This window comes from Gymnoscopelus braueri, assembly GCF_963280865.1.
Source record: "Gymnoscopelus braueri genome assembly, chromosome: 8".
In the NCBI taxonomy this organism is placed as follows: Eukaryota; Metazoa; Chordata; class Actinopteri; order Myctophiformes; family Myctophidae; genus Gymnoscopelus; species Gymnoscopelus braueri.
This window is the reverse complement of record NC_137609.1, coordinates 28207914-28226092: the sequence shown is the minus strand read 5'-3', so window position 1 is coordinate 28226092 and position 18179 is coordinate 28207914. Positions and strand designations below refer to the sequence as shown.

The 18179-nt window shown below is 40.3% G+C and overlaps 1 protein-coding gene across 1 annotated transcript in view; it reads left to right on the top strand.

The window, feature by feature from the left end:
- pcdh1a (protocadherin 1a) overlaps positions 1 to 18179 on the top strand; it is a gene marked incomplete at its 3' end in the record, with an annotated part of 95800 nt that overhangs the window by 63056 nt on the left and 14565 nt on the right. The gene's annotated exons all lie outside the window — the stretch shown is intronic.

The following is an 18179-nucleotide window of genomic DNA, read 5'->3' as shown; positions in this document are numbered from 1 at the left end:
CATCAGCAGGGAAGAGCACTCTCTCTCTCTCTCTCTCTCTCTCTCTCTCTCTCTCTCTCTCTCTCTCTCTCTCTCAGTATGTCAGTATGTCTCAGTATGTCAGTATGTCAACAATTTGGACATAAAATGTCCATTATCGTCCTATAGGACCTATAGCACATAACAATGGACATCACGTTGTACTAGAGCACACAGTGGCCCCTTAATTATTAACCATTAACACGTTTTGGTTAACGGTTAAATTCAAAATAGTCACCCTGTACAACCAACCATCCAAGATTTTTATGCTTTTTTTGGTCGTATGGAATGTGTTCCAGGGCCACAAGAAAACTCCCCGCAGGCTGAATTTGGCCCGTGGGCCCCCAGTTGAATATCACTGCAGTAGTGTACACAGTATGGACGGTCGCTAGGGTCCATTTTACACTCCCATTTTTACACCATGTTTAATTCACACAGTTGAATGAAAGCTGCAATCCGGAACGTATTTTAACACATTAACCGCCAAGAACGTAGTCCTACGGTCCGTTAAATCCAACTGTTAAGCTACGGTCCACGGTCTTTTCGCGCTAAAAATTTCCGGGTTCACTTTCGGAATTTTTTTGATCCACTTCCGTTTCCGGTTTGATGACCGGAAACGGAATTATTTGGGATCCGGTTTTGACGATCACGTCCGCTCCCATTCTACAGACGAAACTGAAACTCAATTCTCTTCCTGTAGTTTTTTCTCCTCGCATTTCACTGTTTAACGTAATCCGCTCTAACTACAACATGGATGCCCCGTTTGACACGTGATTTTCACTGGGAGATACGTTGAGATGTCGCGGATGTAAACAGACCGTGTACGGCTCAATCTTAAGGATTTTAACAAGATCTATGGCGACATGAAAAAAAACAACAAAAACACCTTGGCACTGGTGAGTACATTATGAGATTAACCTCTGGCGGTCGATGTGTTAATGAATAAATGTTATTTTAACCAATATGTATGGCTGAGTATGTTATACAACTAGAAGTTCGGGCCGCTATGCAGTGCTCACATCTAGAGTTCACGCTCGACACCACGCTCCCTCGAGTATTTGCCATCGGTTGGTCCTATATAGGCACATGACCATATATGGTCATAGCGGTCGGATCTGTGGCTCTGGACAACCGGATCTCTGTATCTGTAAGTCCTTGTCCCTTTTATGCCCATATAGGGAGATCGCTAATGTCATCAGTAGCCTATACTGTATGCCCATATATGGGCATGCCCCCTTTTGTGCCCGTCAATAGAGTACAGAAGTCCTGACGTCACTCGTCCATCCCCTGGTTCGTAAAGTAATTTCGCTATGGAGAATAATGGGCGATCTTAGAATCGTCTCATATAAGAATTGTGGTCCAAAAATAAACAAACTGTCTCTGCGATATTGTCAGGGAGGTGGCTCTGTATCGTTTATGATATAGTCAGTCACTCATATTTGAAACAGTCTGTTTCTGGCGAAAATGTAACTAATTCGTCGGAAGTAACATTAGCGTTTTCTCACCGTCAGTTGATGGTTTATATCCATAAGAGTAAAACCGCCGGGGTCATTTGTTTATTTTTGGAACACAGTTCTTATTTGACGCGATATTAAACAAGTCTATGGGAATTCAGAACGGGAGGGAAAAACCGCGACCCAGGTAGGATGTGTAAATTACGTCAGACTTCGGTGCTCTATGGAGCTGACTGATTTGTTTGCGGCTGATGCAATGACGACACATTGAGGTTAGACAACACACTCCATATTTGGGCGTAGCTGCATTGGGAACTCCTTATACTGTACAGTATGGTTATGGCTGAGTCAGAGTGACGTCAGAGGTCCGCCGGCCCTCCCATTAGCCAATTTTAATATAGGATATAATTGGCACATGTGCAGTGGTTGTAGGAGGTTTCCACACTCTTCCAATTAGACATCTGTGTAGACCCTGGTGATGGGTTTTCATAAGCACATTCAACTGGGGATTCACTCTTGGAAGATCAGTAGAAATTTGGCCTCCCATGTGGGAGCCACAGGTTTGAATCCTGGTTAGGACATAAAACTTATGGATTGCAGCTTTAACACTCAAGATGTTGCTGTGTTGTATGTAAATTATTTTGCATCTTCCAGTCAGAGCTGTACTAAACAGTATTTGGGCTGATCTGATCCCAGGCTGTGATTTCCCAAGGACAAGTAGAGCATTTTAGAATGCATAATATTTATCTTAAATTGAACTGAAAAAAAATAAGGTAATTAAATTCAGCCTTTCCATGGAAATGAGTGTGTAATTGTATTCACATCTACACAATTGCTCTCTTCGAGAACAATCCAATGTGCTAATGTTAAATATTATTAGTACTGGAGAGGCAAATTGCAACTATGCCTTTTTCTAGTACTTAGGATGAGACTCTCTGCACTTGTTAGTGAAATTAGAATTTATATGTATCGTTAATAAGTTGTAAATTACTTTTTAAGTGAGCATTTCCTAATGAGCATTGGCTTGTGAAATAGCACTATCTTCAAATTATCTATTCCTTCTTTCTTTTTTGGAGCTAGCAGCCAGGGCCTTGTATGTGCAGTGTTTTAGGACTGTCTGGCAAGGTGAATGATCGTGTGGTCTTTGACTGCATATTGAGTTCAATGCAATAGACCTGAACATATTATCTCGTGGTGCTATAGGCTCTTGTATTTAGAGAGAGAGACGCGGTTTAGACTGCAGCAAACATAAGATTTGTGGTAGTTGACTTACATGCTGCTATCGATTCCTGGAGTTCCTTCTTTTTTGAGGGTCTGTGCAACTGCCCCCCCCCCCCCCTCCTCCTTACTCATTTCTGCCTACAGGCTCTTTTGGAGCACTCTGCCTTCCAGTTTCCCCTTGTGAATTCTCCACTTTCATGTACTCATGCATAGAATGCACATAGCTCAGCTGTTGCTTCATCTCATTCACAATATTTACCTCTTAGTACGTGTGCATGCGCCATTGCGCACACATCTGCGTGTGTGTGCGTCCGTGCGTGTGCACATGTGCATACACGTGTGCATTTCTGTGTAATAGAGGGTATTATGTGGTATTGCATCACGTTGCTAAATCATTTTAATTACACTTTTATGTTATATTAATAGCCCCCTGACCAGAATCAGTGAGCTCCGTAATTCATTTGAGATTGATCCTGGAATGTATGATACTTATCTTGTATGTCTGGTTGTTGTCAAATTAAAGTTATATTTCGCTTTTGAAATAATAGTTATGTTTTTTTCATCATTGTGTATTGTGCTTTAGCCATCACACTAGAGCTCCCCAGTAAAGGTATTAACTTGACTAGAGGCAAATACTGTAGGATAATCTGGCTCATGAAAAGGTCTTCTCAGAACACAATATCCAATTTCTTTAAAGGAGTATGTGTTAGAACATACATGGGCAACTGGCGGCCCGGGGGCCACATGCGGCCCCCACCTTAATGCGGCCCCCACTTAATGCGGCCCTTAGGTTAATATCGGAATACTGACATATTATTGATTTCAGCTGTTACAATTCCAAACATGCAAACCGCTTTAATTACGTCTATATTATAGTAGCTTAATGACTAGTATAAAAATTCTGTCGTCTTTTTTACGTCCAATGTATTTGTATTTAAGTTAAGTTACTTTTCAGGATTCCAATTCAAAAATAGCAAAAAGAAAAACAGGATTCCAATTCAAAAATAGCAAAAATAGCAGATCTACAAGCTCAAAACGCGACGCGTTTTGAGCTTGTAGATCGGCTATTTTTGCTACTTTTGTGTGACAAAGAATGGCGTAGTACGGCGTAGTATGGCATTAATTAATTAATTGGCATTAATTAATTAAAATACGGAGATAAGAGGTGTCTGCCCGACAGTATAAGCAATGTGGCCCTCTGGAGTGAGAGTGGAAATATAGTGGCCCTCTCCATCATCAAAGTTGCCCACCCCTATGTTAGAAGATTGAATTAATACAAATAAATTAGTTATTGACTGTGCATCACCAATGTTTCAGCCTGTGTGAGGCTGTAGGTATGTAAAATGATGAACATTGTATTAAAATGTGTCAAAGATACAGTATACTGTAAGTATTTACTATTTTTACTGTAAGTGATGTACATGCTTTGTTAGTCAGATCAAACATATTTTGTTTAACAATACATGATCAGAGCTTAAGAACTGTCCATCTCACTCTTTAAATAGCACTGCCCGACTTTTATTTTCCCTAATTATTTTTTTCTCTATTGTATCTGTTGTCTTAAATTTGCTTGCACTTACATTTGCTGACAAGCAGAAGTAATCCTATGCTTTGGTTTTCTAATGCCTATTGTAGTGTCATTGGCACGGGCAGATGAGGCCATAATCATGGCGGTTAATAATTTCAGCACATACACAGTAAAATCCTCTTTGCTAATGTATCAATTGGTAACTCTCCGAGTTACATGAACACTCAGGATTTGACAGTGTACCTTGACACAGATTAACTCTTGACCTCAGTTGCTTTGACCATACAGTTGTCCAGAATCCTGACTGAGTCATTGTGGATCCTCAATGGGACGACACTTTTCTCCCCGAAACAGCGGTTTGTCACTCCAGTCATGGCCTCTGACTTTGTGCCACTAATGACTCTTAGTTATTACCACCGATGGGACCCCAGTGGGCTCGAGACAGGTATCAGGGTGTGTACACATAAACACAGTTTACCACAGATGGAGGTCTTTCTATGTGGCTGGATGCCCAGCATGAGGTCTCACTGTGTCTCGCTCCGTGTGGACTCTGTGCCATATGGACCATTCAGAGGGGGGAGATAAAATGGAATAAATAGCATTTGCATGATAATGAGGTTCTTTAGTGATGCTGTCTGATTTCCCTCCCTTTAGATGTGTCAGATGATGCATGTAGTCTCATATATTTTCTCCTTTGAACAGCTGTAATAGATTTTTCCGTCGAAGCTTGCATTATAAGGCTTTAATGCCTTTTTTCTTTGCTTTACTAAGAATGCATCTGGACATGTTCATCTGTGTAACCTAAACAATGTGCCACATGGAACCCTATAAAGGACTTGAGATTCAGAATGAGATAGCAACAGATACAGAGAGCTTTAGGAAGAGAGTGAGGGAACGACAGACTGAGAGACAGAGCCGGAGCCTAATGGGGCTTGTTTGTCTTGTGGATGCCAGCCTGGGCTGCTTCCCGATGCCAGTGTGTGGTGTGGTGATGCAGGGGTATGGATTTCCTCAGACAGATGTCGCTGTTCCTTGTCAGAGTCCCTGCCTGTTAGTACAATTGTGTTCAGCAGCAGGTGCCAACTTCGCCCAGTGCAAAGGCCCTAGCCTAACTGCAGTGGGACTGCAACCCCTTGAGACGGTACAGGTCACCATGTGCCTTTTTTCCTTGGTGTGTGAGTGTGTGTGTGTGTGTGTCTGTGTGTGTGGGTGTGTGTGTATGTGTGCGTGTGCTGGGGGGTTGGGGTCCCTTGAGGCCTCTTGAACAAGCATTGTGCTCTTGTCAAATCATGCGCTAATGTTTATTACCCCCGCCCCCCACCATTTTTTGTGTAACTTTAATTTCATTTCAGAGCAAGTAGGTCGTTGAACAGCTTAACTGGGGCAGAATTAAACTCCCTAACCTGAATCAGGCTTTGACACCATGGACAATGATTTACTATTGCACTTTGAGCAGTCAGTCAGTGGGGGTCATGAGACAATGCAGTCCGATGGAGAATTGTGCCACTGATGTGTTGCGATGATGAATGTTCCGACGGTGTCCTCTTCCCTTATATAAATGTGAAGATCTGAGTTTGCGTCTCTTACGAGCAGTGACTGGGTTCCTCACTCTCATCCCAGAAATCTGACCACAGACCACTGGCCGTCCAATGATTGTACACAAGACACAAGACAGGCCATTAGAGTGTTCCCCAAGTGTGAATTTGGCTTTACGTGTCACAACACGCGCCAAAACTCTGACTAATGTAGTGTGAATTGTACCTTTTTGCCATTTATAATGAATTGGCTAGAACAGTAGTTTTCAACACTTTTCATATCAAGGTCCATTATTTAATCTGCATTTGAGCCACGGGCCACCATTTGATGAAATTGAAAAACTTTGTTTTTGTCCACAATTCCATGCTGTATTGATGTGGTACCATAGGAGAGATAACAGGCAAACTTTCATTAAAATAACAATCCTTCTACATTCTCTAATTATGTAGACTTCTTGTAAATTAAGTAATGCATATGTTTAAATTACTTTAATTTAGTTAAAGATATAATAAGGGTCCATTTGGTTACTCTCCATCATTTAGCTGGGGACCACCTGGAACCCCCTCAAGGACCACTGGTGGTCCCCGGACCTTTGGTTGAGAACCACTGGGCTAGAACACTGATTACAGCCTATTGTAAAATGCAGTTTGAACTGGAATGTGAGCCCCATTATCCCTGTGTCCAAAGTGTACCTCTTGCATCTGATTTCATATTACCTTCTGTTCTCACATAAAAGTGATTTCTCTTCAGTTTCATCATCTAGTCACTGATGTCTGCCCAACTGGCTGGAATAGTTTTGATATTATAACTGATGATACTTCCTCTTTTACTTTTTTTTTAACGTTTTTACATTTTTTATGTATTTTGTTGTGTTTTGAAGCTGTTGGAATCCATGTCATAATAATGTATTTTATTATTATTATTGTATTTATATATATATATTGGTTCTGTGCTTTCTTGTTAACATAACTGTCTCTGTAGTTGATTGTCAGCAATTCTATTCTTTGCCAAGAAAGAGGAGGTGGAAAGAATATTTTTTGTTTTCTCACAGTAACACAAATCATAATTTATTATGATGAAAGCATCATGTTTCAGACTTCATAAGAGGAAGTAGGGAGGAAAAGATCACAGATGAATATTAGCTTAAAGTGTGTATTAATATTATAGTTGTCTTGTTTTTGACTTTTTATCCCATTGCCTTGATAAATTCCCCATACCTCATTTAGTTCACTACATAAATGAATGTATCAACTTGATGATAATTTTTTTAAACTATATACATTATGCATTTTAACTATAAAACACAACAAATCACTCTGTATTATTTGTAGAAGTAGATAAGAGTACAGTAGATACAGTACATGTAAGAACATTGCATTCCAATTATAGTGCTTTTAATACCACGCTATCACTGAAAATGGCAGGTGTTAACATTAAGCCTGCAAAATATCTAGCATCTCTGAGCCAGTATCCTTAAGTAATATGGATGCACTGTATGTATTATTATTCTAATACATGTAGATGATTATAAAAAAGAAATCTTGGATAGGAGGTCATCTCTCCATCACAGTGGGAACACAGAGCCACTGAACCTATTTCAAACTAGCGCACTGCCCTGCTTTGCCATACCAGTAGGGCTGAGAAATGGCAAGTGGATGCTGCAAATGTGAAGCTGGCAGGATATGTGCAAGCATAACCTAAGTGGATGAGGTTATAGAGAAATAAGAAAGACATGAGGAATAATTCCTTCATTAGCCTGGGCTTGCTCTTGGCTACAGAAGAGGCTCTTTACAGCTGGGTCTTCAGCGGCAGCTCCATGGAATCCTGGGTGGGAACCACAGTAGCAGGATAATTATGGCATCAGAAATAGAAAAAGGTAGTGGTTCTAAGGTGGCCTCATCGGGCCTTACCCAATATCACCTCAGATGGGGTTCGCAGAGCAGGTAGCGAGCTCTGTGCTTTTGGGAGGGGCTGCTGGCTGTGGGCCAGATCCACTTCAACCTCAGTTGGTCTGACTGTTCAAGTTGCCATCAGTGAAAGGCCCAGGGGGTCACCTCTCCATCATAGTGTGATGGGGACGTAGAGCCTCTGAACGTCTTTCTAACTAGTGCAGCTGCCCTTCGATGATGGATAGCACTTGAGGGACTGGAATTGTGTGGGTCTCCGACATGTACTTCCTTATTTCCAGTGAGTCACGGAGGAATTGAGTTGCTCTGGCTTTAAGGCTTTTGCACAGTCAGTTGAGGATATCTTGGAATTCACATGGTTCAAGGACCCTAGCAACTCAATGAAGAGAATAGCAGCAGTGCAGTGAAACTGAAAATTTCCTCCACTATTTCCCTTCACAATTGTCTTGTAACATTTTACCAGACACATCATTTTCAGCTTTGTATTAGCAGGATAATTCTATATACACATACACGCACGCACGCACGCATGCACGCACGTAAAGTATATGAGATTGAAATGAAAATAATAAATCCTGGAAAACAATTTCCTTCTTAATTTTAGCCCTTTTTCTCCCAGTTTATTCATGTACAGTACAGTAGCACCTCCACCTCCACCTTCCCTTCAACATCCCCTTGCTGACAGTTGCTGCCCCAGCCTTTAGGAGTTGCTAACACAGCTACAAATATCACACTCCCCGCCTGGCTTCCCTACACCAAACATACAGTGTAGGTGTTTGTATAAACGCTTGGCCAAGCCAGATGTACCGCGGTGGATTTGAACCCCTAGACTCCACAATGGTGGACAGGTACTGTACTTGACCCCTGTGCTACCCAACTTCAACTTGGCACCTACCGGAAACCATTTCTACCCTACCTCACATACTGCATGCATATACAAACACATGCGTACATTTGCACTACAGTAGCTACCTCGTATTAAAATGATAATATTAATAATAATAACTGCTGTGATGGTATGATTTCTTGGTGAAACAATATTTCTGTTCAAATATTTCAAAAACAGATACAAGGAATATTTAATAAAAAAGGATCACAGAGAGCTGCTTTGCTAACCTTAAAAGAACTATTCTAAGGTGCCAGTATGTGTTGGTGGGTTTCTGTGGTTCATTAAAGAAAATAGACCAGACACAGACATGGTTAATCATATTCTTATTTCTAACATCTTCTGTTGAGTTCTTGCCACCAAAAAAAGGAAAGGGAAAAAAAGCAGTGACTTCTTTCCTTCCATGCTTAATAAATGTCTTGTCGGAAAAGTTAAAGACTGGCAGATAAGTAGAGATACGGGAGGAGACGGGCAGAGCCTTTTCTGATGTCACTCTGCTGCACAAAGAACAAGTTTTACATTTCCTCTGTTAGAAACTTGAATTGCCTGACTCAAAGCAACATAGCTGTATGGTTCAGGGCATTGTGGGAACCGGGAACAATGATACTTTACCAGTCGATTGTCAGACATGCAGAAACTTTCCTTTTCCTTTAATTTTTTTCACTCTGGTCAAATAAAGCTTTTGTCGCTTCAGGGTGATTATCTAAATGCTATGTAGGCAAGACGATGAAGACCTTACAGAAGACATTTACTACAGTATATAGCTGGGTGGAAAAAGTTGTGCTCTGCCTGTATGAACTTTATTTTCTGGGCACAGTTAGCATACATAGGCCTTGGAGGTCAAAGAGTTAGCAAAGTGATAAGAACGTAGCTGCAAAGAGAGGAAAAACAGCAAATGGTTTAGGGAAGACATCTATTTTTCTAACAACAGGTCAGTAGGATCAATCAATGATTGGTATTGAGCTTGAAAGAGGTACTTTTGGAATAAGCCTGGGAGGAAAACGAACGAGTGTAGAGAAGAATGTAGAGCAGGAGAGGTCAGAATGCTTTGGCTTCTTTATAGGTAGTAAATGGGATATGCTAGTTCCCATTGAGTGTGATCAGACTAAACACTTGCAATCTGTACAGAACATTGTACAACCAGTGAATCCGGATATCAAGTTCAGCAACAAGCTTGTGGATATATTCAAAGTGCTTTGAGTGATTGTAAGACTAGAAAAGCCCCATAGAAATGCAGTCCATCCTTTTACCATTCCAGGACATGTTACAATTATATTGTGTGAATGAAAGTGAATTACATTATCATGTGTCTTCTGCAGTCCGGTCTGGCCCTGTGATTGACAGACGCTGATTGGCTCTTCCACTTTTTGGTTTCTGCAAAACGGCCACCCATGTTCATGTTAATGTGAATTCATGCAACCGGGGTGGTTTAACAGGCTACTGTAAAGTAACAAAAATGTCGCTCGTATTAGAACTGGATACCAGCATGTTGAAAATGCAGCCACATGGACAGCATGCGGTAACATGACTGTTGAAACAAAATCATTTACAGAAAATGACAGCAGCTGAAAATAAAGATAAAACAATTTGGGTGTCCAGTCACAAACGGCTACAGCAATTTAGACCCTCTGACTGATGGGCTCTATAATATAATTATGGAGAATTGTAAATGTTATGCTTTCCCGTTTCATTTAAGTGTCATGGGAAACAGGCTGAAGATGGGGTAGAATGGGCAAAATGCAATTATGTCGGGAGTACAGCACAGATATCATTACTTGATGAGTACAACATTTCATGACTTTTTTTTGGTTTGTTTTTTTAAGACCGCTCTGATAGAATACCAATAGTGACATAGAATGTCTTATGTCTAATGTTTTTCAAACAGTGAACACGACCAACACAGAGGCCTTCACAGCATTGATTGCACAGATGAAATATTTACCTAATATAAAAGGAATTATTTCTTCTCTTGGTAAATCTTATCAACTGAAGCGTGCTCTAGGCTTATAGCCCATATAGACACAATTATCTGCCTTGAGTTGCCTTAAAACCATATCAATGAGTTATTGCCTAAACCATTATAGATTCTAGATTCCTCAGGATTCAGTCCTAAGCAGAATAGCCTTTAAACATTGGACAGAGCTTAAATGTTGATAGACACTAATCGATGTGGAATTGCATATGATAACATTATTTTTGTCAATTATGGAATAGCATGGATTTCTATTTTCCACATTATTTTCCACTCTACTCATTGGCTAGTATTCTTTGGTTAATAATTAATATGCGGGGGCGCCTGCTGGCCTAGCGGTCCAGTCGCATACCACATACGCTGGTAGTCCAGCTTGACAGCGTGTCGCAGGTTCGACCCCGATCACGACGACCTTTGCTGTGTATCACCCCCCAATCTCTCTCCCCATTTCCTGTCAGTCTACTATCGTATCAATAAAAGCAGAGAAAGCCCCATGCATTGAATATTGTAGCATACAAACACCAAGCAAAACAACTACACAATCAGATGTACTGGTACTTTTTGCCATTTTAATATCGAAGTGCTGTTCTTTCGCAGTCTTACTGTTTGTTTTGGACCTATTTTGTCTGAAGCTGTTTTTAGTATCACTATTGTATGTTTGACAAAGCCTTAGTATCGGTTGACATATCATGCCGTGTATCACTTTTCAACGGCAGCAGCTGATGCGTTAGGTGATAATGTCAACAACACTAAAGCTTTGCCGAATGTAAAAAAATTATGAAAGATATTCTACAAACAAATTAGGTCCAAAACAAAACGGTCAGTGCGTGCAAGAACTGACAGGAGATACAGTAGAGCCTTCTAGTGGATTATCCTGACGTACTGCTGGTGGACATGGTCCACACTTCAAGCTTTGACAGCAAGGGCTTTGTCTGCTCAGAAACAGCTTACCCCACCACACTAACACCTTACACCACCATACACACCAATGCCAACTACTCTAGATAGAATTTGATCTGAAAGCATCATATCGTGTTACAGAGTGTCCACCTCCCGAGTTTCCTATGTGGATGTTGAGAGACCTAGCCAAACCAGTTAACACAGAATAATCAGCATAGATTGGTAGCACAGATCAGCATAGATGCTAGACCACCCTCTCTCCCAGGGTTATTATTTCGTGTTCAAGAAAAATAGTGAATTGAAAAAATAAAATAAACACAGCAGGCAAAAGTTAATAGAGATGCAGATTCATGCACATTTAAAATAGACATTATTGACCTTATTCATGACCTCCCACTGTTATCCACCTTTGTTGGCCTCTCTGACTTCCAGGTAGAGAGATTGTTAGCCTGGGAGCCTGGTTCACTACGTTCGGCGGATTTTTCTCTCACTTCTGAAAGGGAAGTGAGAAAAAAAACATACCGCCAAACGTATTGGATCAGGCTGGATCCCAGGCTAAGAGATAGTGTGCTTGTCAGAAATGTTTGACAGTTTCAACATTGCTGTGAAATGTTGCGAGATGTTTGACAATATTGTGAAACATTCAAAAGTGAAGCGAGCAAAGATGACTGGACTATTAAGGTTGAAAATCTTTTGCATAGCCGTTTAGACCCCATTACCTTAACCATGTGACATGTTGAAAACAACTTGTTTGCAGAAATCCAGCTTTTCAGCGCCATTTTACAAGCATGTGATTTCCCACTTACACTACTATTTGTTATACTACTCTACTACTGTATTACGTACTGTCGATTTTCTTGCTAAACAATAGTTCTGTAGGCATATTCCTCTTCCACCGGCAGCAAATTGCAGCACCCTCACATATTTTCAACAAACATATAAGGTCAACTAGAGAAGTCTCAGCCAGGCCAGGTTGCCAGGCCAGGTTGGCTACCCAGGGTCGTGAAATTTGGAAGACAGTCATAGCCAATTGGAATGGAATATGGAAAATCGGACAGATATGTCTTGATCACGTGACAACAGAGATAATATGTACCGATTTGCGTGAGTATTTGACAAAATGTGTAGGTGTAGTATCAGATCAAGTCAGGTGGTCAAGAGTTATAGGCCAAAACATGAAGGGCCCTGTTATAGCGCCAAACTGGAAGTATGCGTGCAAAGGTCCTATTTTTCATATTCCATCCTGATTGGCGCATTCCGAACATTGCTGGCCCACACCTGACCTGGTGGAGACCTGTGCTCCGAGGAGCACTTTTTCTAGTTTTGTATATACAGTATGCCTGAATAGTAGCACACAATGAGATGGTATATATGCCTACCTGAATAGTAGCACACAAAGCAACCTACAGTAGCTGTGTTGTAGCGGACAAGCGAGCTTTTTAGAACAAAATATACAGAACCAACTGTCAGTGAATATTCTAACTTAAAGAACACCCAAAGCTCTTTTAAATGATACGCTTCATTCTGTTTTATAAATGTGGTTCTCAAGAACTCAAACCTAAAGCATTCACATTTGCCTATGATATACAGTAATATACTGTAGTAATCATATGCATATTTCATGTTGTGATAAATGCAATCAAATTCAAACCATTCGTTCTGTTAGAATATCTCTCTCTGTGCATATTGCTGTGTTTAGGTAGTGCCACTCTTGAGTCTGACACATTTCTGTCCTATGGATGTTCTCCTATGGGCGTCTATACTTATACTGAGGGAAGCTGTTGAATAATAAGGCTTAACATGTCAAAGTTAAACAAACGCAAAATCCTGTCTCCTTGTTCTTTTTCTCACCCCGCATGACAGCCACAGTGTACATTCACACCCTGTTCTGATAAGCAGCACTAACACTAGAGAGCCAAGAGAACATGTGAAGTGTGCTCAGATGTGTTTTTTTTGTTTTTTGTCGTGTGCTCCATTTACTGGATGCCTCGCACTGTAATTCTTGATGCGAGCATTTGCCGTGATCAAATATATACAATATATCATTGAAATCATTCTAGATAATCCCAAACGCTAGTATTTCTTTATTTCCCACATCTCTCTATGTGCCGTGGGTCTCATATTTGCTCGCCATCGATCATAGCGGTGTGGCACGCGCACTAAAAGGCAGCCGGTGGGGAGAGGCAGCATTTGCAATCAAACAGAGAGAAGCAGTGTGAAATCTCAGGAAGAGGCAGCTTCCCCCATCATGCCCGTGGGCAGGGGATCAGACGATGAGGAAGCCTGCCTCAGACACTTAACACCTCCCACTGGCGCCCTGATGCAAGCAGCATGCAAACCCACCCCTCACATGTATCTGTCAGCCGGGGGGTTAAGCTCTGCATGAACCGCCACTCTGTTACTGCTCTGTGGAGTGCGTGTTGTGTTGGGTGCAGAGGAGGCGCCTTTAGAACCAACAGCCAAAGTTCACGTGGACCTCGGATGTGTTATTGATGGAGGTGGCAGGGGTCTCAATGCAGAAATTTCTGTGTTTCATGCGATGGTTTCCTAAACAGGAAAGATTGAACGTAGCCGGAGAAAACCACAGGTACAATCTGTCTACCTTTGTAGAGTGCCACAGTGTGCTGCTGTGAGAAGTGGCAAAATGGCATTGAGTCACCGCTCTTCAAAACCAAATCACCTGCTCTCTAAATCCAGTCACCTCCCTGTTACAGCTACTAGCTTGACAGTGCTGTGATTTACCCATCTGTTCTCTAAGGGCCACCTCCGTTCTCCATCCATGACACACAAGACTATGAACTCTAAAGGGTTTGTTCCAGACCTTGAGCAGATTTATTCCAGGCATACATCCAAGAGGAAGAAGGCTTGGGTGGGTGAAAAAATACCTCATTTTTTCTCCTTGCTTCTCACTGGTCTTTTAACCTATCGTTGACTCATCTGATTCATCTCTGTTGTCCACAGTATATTTGGACGACGTTCATTCTAGCCAGGAGATGGTTGTTTTATGATCATGCTAGGCTTAGCAGAACTCTGCGACTATGTGTGTGTGTTACTGTAGTTCCGCAGCAAAGGTTAGAGCGGAATGCTGCTTATATGGTATATTAATTGAGTTTTCTGTCAAATTGAGCGGAAATAAAGACGATCAATAATGCTAGACTCCACCACAGTTAGATAAGTGACATGAATCAAGCTTTAATGGTTGTAATGATAGTCTTATTGAAATTGTCCATAATTATTTGCTTTGTTCATATTGGAAAACAGAGATTGTCAAGAGAAAGGGGTTATTTAGCCACCATGCCAATTATGATAATATCCACTCAATTTATTTAATTAATAAAGTCATTTTTTTTTGTTAGTTTTTCTTTTCTTTCTTTTTTCTTTTTACAGATTTTTGGTTTATGTGGAACACCAACAAATGCCTTCAAGTAATTGCATTTCACAGACTCATAGTCATGGCAACAATGGTCCACAGTGATCACCTGAAGATCAACTTGTTTTAAATAGGAATAGGAATAGGAAATTAAATAAGATAAATACCAACGTGTGAAGTTTATACAATTATCTATGGCTAATTGTATTGAGTGTGGAGTGTGGATAATAAAACACTCAATAATAATAAACACTCAATTTTATACTTCCTTGTACGATGGCGTCGCACTGCGAAAATAGCCAATCTATAAGCTCACAACATCCAACGTGTTGTGTGCTCGTAGACCTGCTATTTTCGATTTTTTTAAAAACAATTTTACATAATATGACATACACAAAATAGGGAAGCAAGGTTGAAAGTGGTTAAGTTAATTCATGTGTAAACATTGAAAACAAACACATTTATTGCATATATGATACTTGCTATCTGCAAATCCATGGAATGTGCATGTTTCCACTTTTTTTGTGCACTCCTTTTTTAGTGGTGAATCCATACAAAGGTTTATGACGCCCCCGGTATGGCCGTAAAACCTCTTGGCTGCTCTTTAGATGTTTTTAATCAAGTGTGAAATCCTTTTGGATTTGATGGCTTGGAAGCTTGCTTCTCAACACGGCCCGCCACTCCTCCCATGAACACCTCTTTGATGGGGAGAAGTCCATTTAACTGATGTTAGGGAACTGGTCTTAGAGTGCAGCTGAGTGAATGAAACTCTACTCATCATTTAGGAGGCAGCTCACACAGTTTTCCCCATCACCTATCTTCTCTTCGTTGTCCACATTTGATTCCCCCCCCCCCCAATTAGCCATAACAAGTGTAGTTTATTTGAAAGGAGTCTTAGTTCATTGACATGCTTCTAATAAGCACAATTTTAATTAGGTCTAGTAAACAGAGAGAAGAAAATTTGCCACTTAGGCATAATGACACGATTAAGCATGAATAAGTCAAGCTACTGTATATTGTGAATTGAATGTATTTAATAGCCTCAACATATTGCTATCCAGGATTACTGAAAAGAGAGATTAAGTGCAACAATAGATTAGGCTATGCATTGTCTTTTGTTTAGTATTAGTATTAATAAATAATTCTGTATGACTTATAGCCATGGAAAAACTGTAATCACTGACATAAATAACAAGGTGGGCCTAATTAAAAGATTCCCTTTCCATTACATTTCAAGATGTAGTTTAAAGATTTGAGTCACACCAAGCCAATACAGGAACTCTCTATAGCTAGCTTTTTGATTGTTGAATTGGAGGGGCCAGATGTCTTTTCTTCAGCATCAGGGGTCTGACATTTAGTGTGATAGCTATCTTGCCATTGATCATGAGGACAGTGCTGATGGTGTATCTCAGAAGGTGTACCGTCAAGCTGGCCTTTTCCTTCTGGCCAACATTGGATGTGAATTGTGAACACACGCTGTAGTGCAGTACGTCATCCCCCCCTGGTTGCATCATTCAACCATTGTTGCTTCTCTCCACTCATGTCTGTAGCTGTGATTGAGTACACTGTCCTCCCTGCAAACAAAATCACGACGGCCTTTGTCACACTGTGCTATTGCCACTGCTCTTAACACATTGGGTGCCAGAGGTTTATTAAAATATTATACTTTGAGTGCCAGGATTTTTTAAAAATGTTGAACCTTTTTCAAGTAGTCACAAAATATTTTCAGTGATCACCGTCCTCACGGTGATCCCCTCATTACACACATACAGGTCTCGTACAATCGGGGGGAAAAAATTAAAAACATTCGGTAATCCGTTCCATAGTTGCAGCCAGTTGAAAATAGTTAAATTAACATTGTAAAAAAAAAAAATTGTTAAAAAAAATAAAAATAAAAATAAAGTATTTTTTTTTTCAAAAAACGTATATATACGGTTTTGGCACTCAACGTTAGTATGGCCAAAACCGTATATATACGGTTTTGGCACCCAATGTGTTAAGAAAGTAAGTGTGATGTGGGCTGCTTTCAAATGTGTCTGAACTCACAATGTCGTAGTTAGCAGCACATAAGAATTTAACGTCTGTCTTTGTTCACTGATTTCTGGCTTTGGAGAGTCACTGATTTCTGGCTTTGGAGAGTGATTGGAGTTTTTTTTTAAACAGGAATGGCATACATATTGTTGTTGACGATGCAGAAACCTTGTATGTCCAAAACCATTACTTTTGGAAATTGGAAATGGAAAAAACAACGTGTTCCAAACGGATACAATGTTATTTACAATGTTACAAACTCTTGTTAATACTTGTCATTGGTTAAATACTGTGTTTATAAAACCCACAGACAGACTTAACCACTTTCAACCTGGCGTCCCTATTTTGTCCATGTCATTATAGGTGAAAATCACTGCGCAAAAAACCCAAGAATCCCTAGATATCGTTGCCCGAATATTACCAGATATGATGCAAATATGATGATATCCAAATGGGATACTCTCCGAACAGTATTTGAAATATATTTCATGGTCGGAGCATATCAACTACGGATGTGGGACCACTTTTATTCTTGATAGAATATGGAGTGTATCATCCCAGATACTGTATATTACCACATGCCATATTCGGGAAATAATTCTAATCAGTGTCTAAAATATCTCATCAGAAATGGACAGCTGTCATATGTGGAGATGATTAGTTACTCATATCCAATGTCAAGATATGACCACTATCCATATTTGAAGTCCAAACACCAGTTGCAGCTTATGTCAGGATATTGCATTGATACGATCTGTAACCATATTTGAAGTCCAAACACCACTTTCATTTTATGTCAGGATATTGTATCGATACGACCTGTAACCATATTTGAAGTACGACCTGTAACCATATTTGAAGTCCAAACACCACTTGCATTTTATGTCAGGATATTGTATCGATACGACCTGTAACCATATTTGAAGTACGACCTGTAACCATATTTGAAGTCCAAACACCACTTGCATTTTATGTCAGGATATTATATCGATATGACCTGTAACCATATTTGAAGTCCAAACACCACTTGCATTTTATGTCAGGATATTGTATCGATACGACCTGGAACCATATTTGAAGTCCTAACACCACTTGCATTTTATGTCAGGATATTGTATCGATACGACCTGTAACCATATTTGAAGTCCAAACATCACTTGCATATTATGTCAGGATATTGTATTGATACGACCTGTAACCATATTTGAAGTCCAAACACCACTTGCATATGTCAGGTTATTGTATTGATACGGCCTGTAACCATGGCCGATCTACTTTGAAGATAAATATTAAGCTAAAAATGACAACAAAAAATCACTTTCAAATGAGCAATATTTATTTTTTAACAGAGCTGGG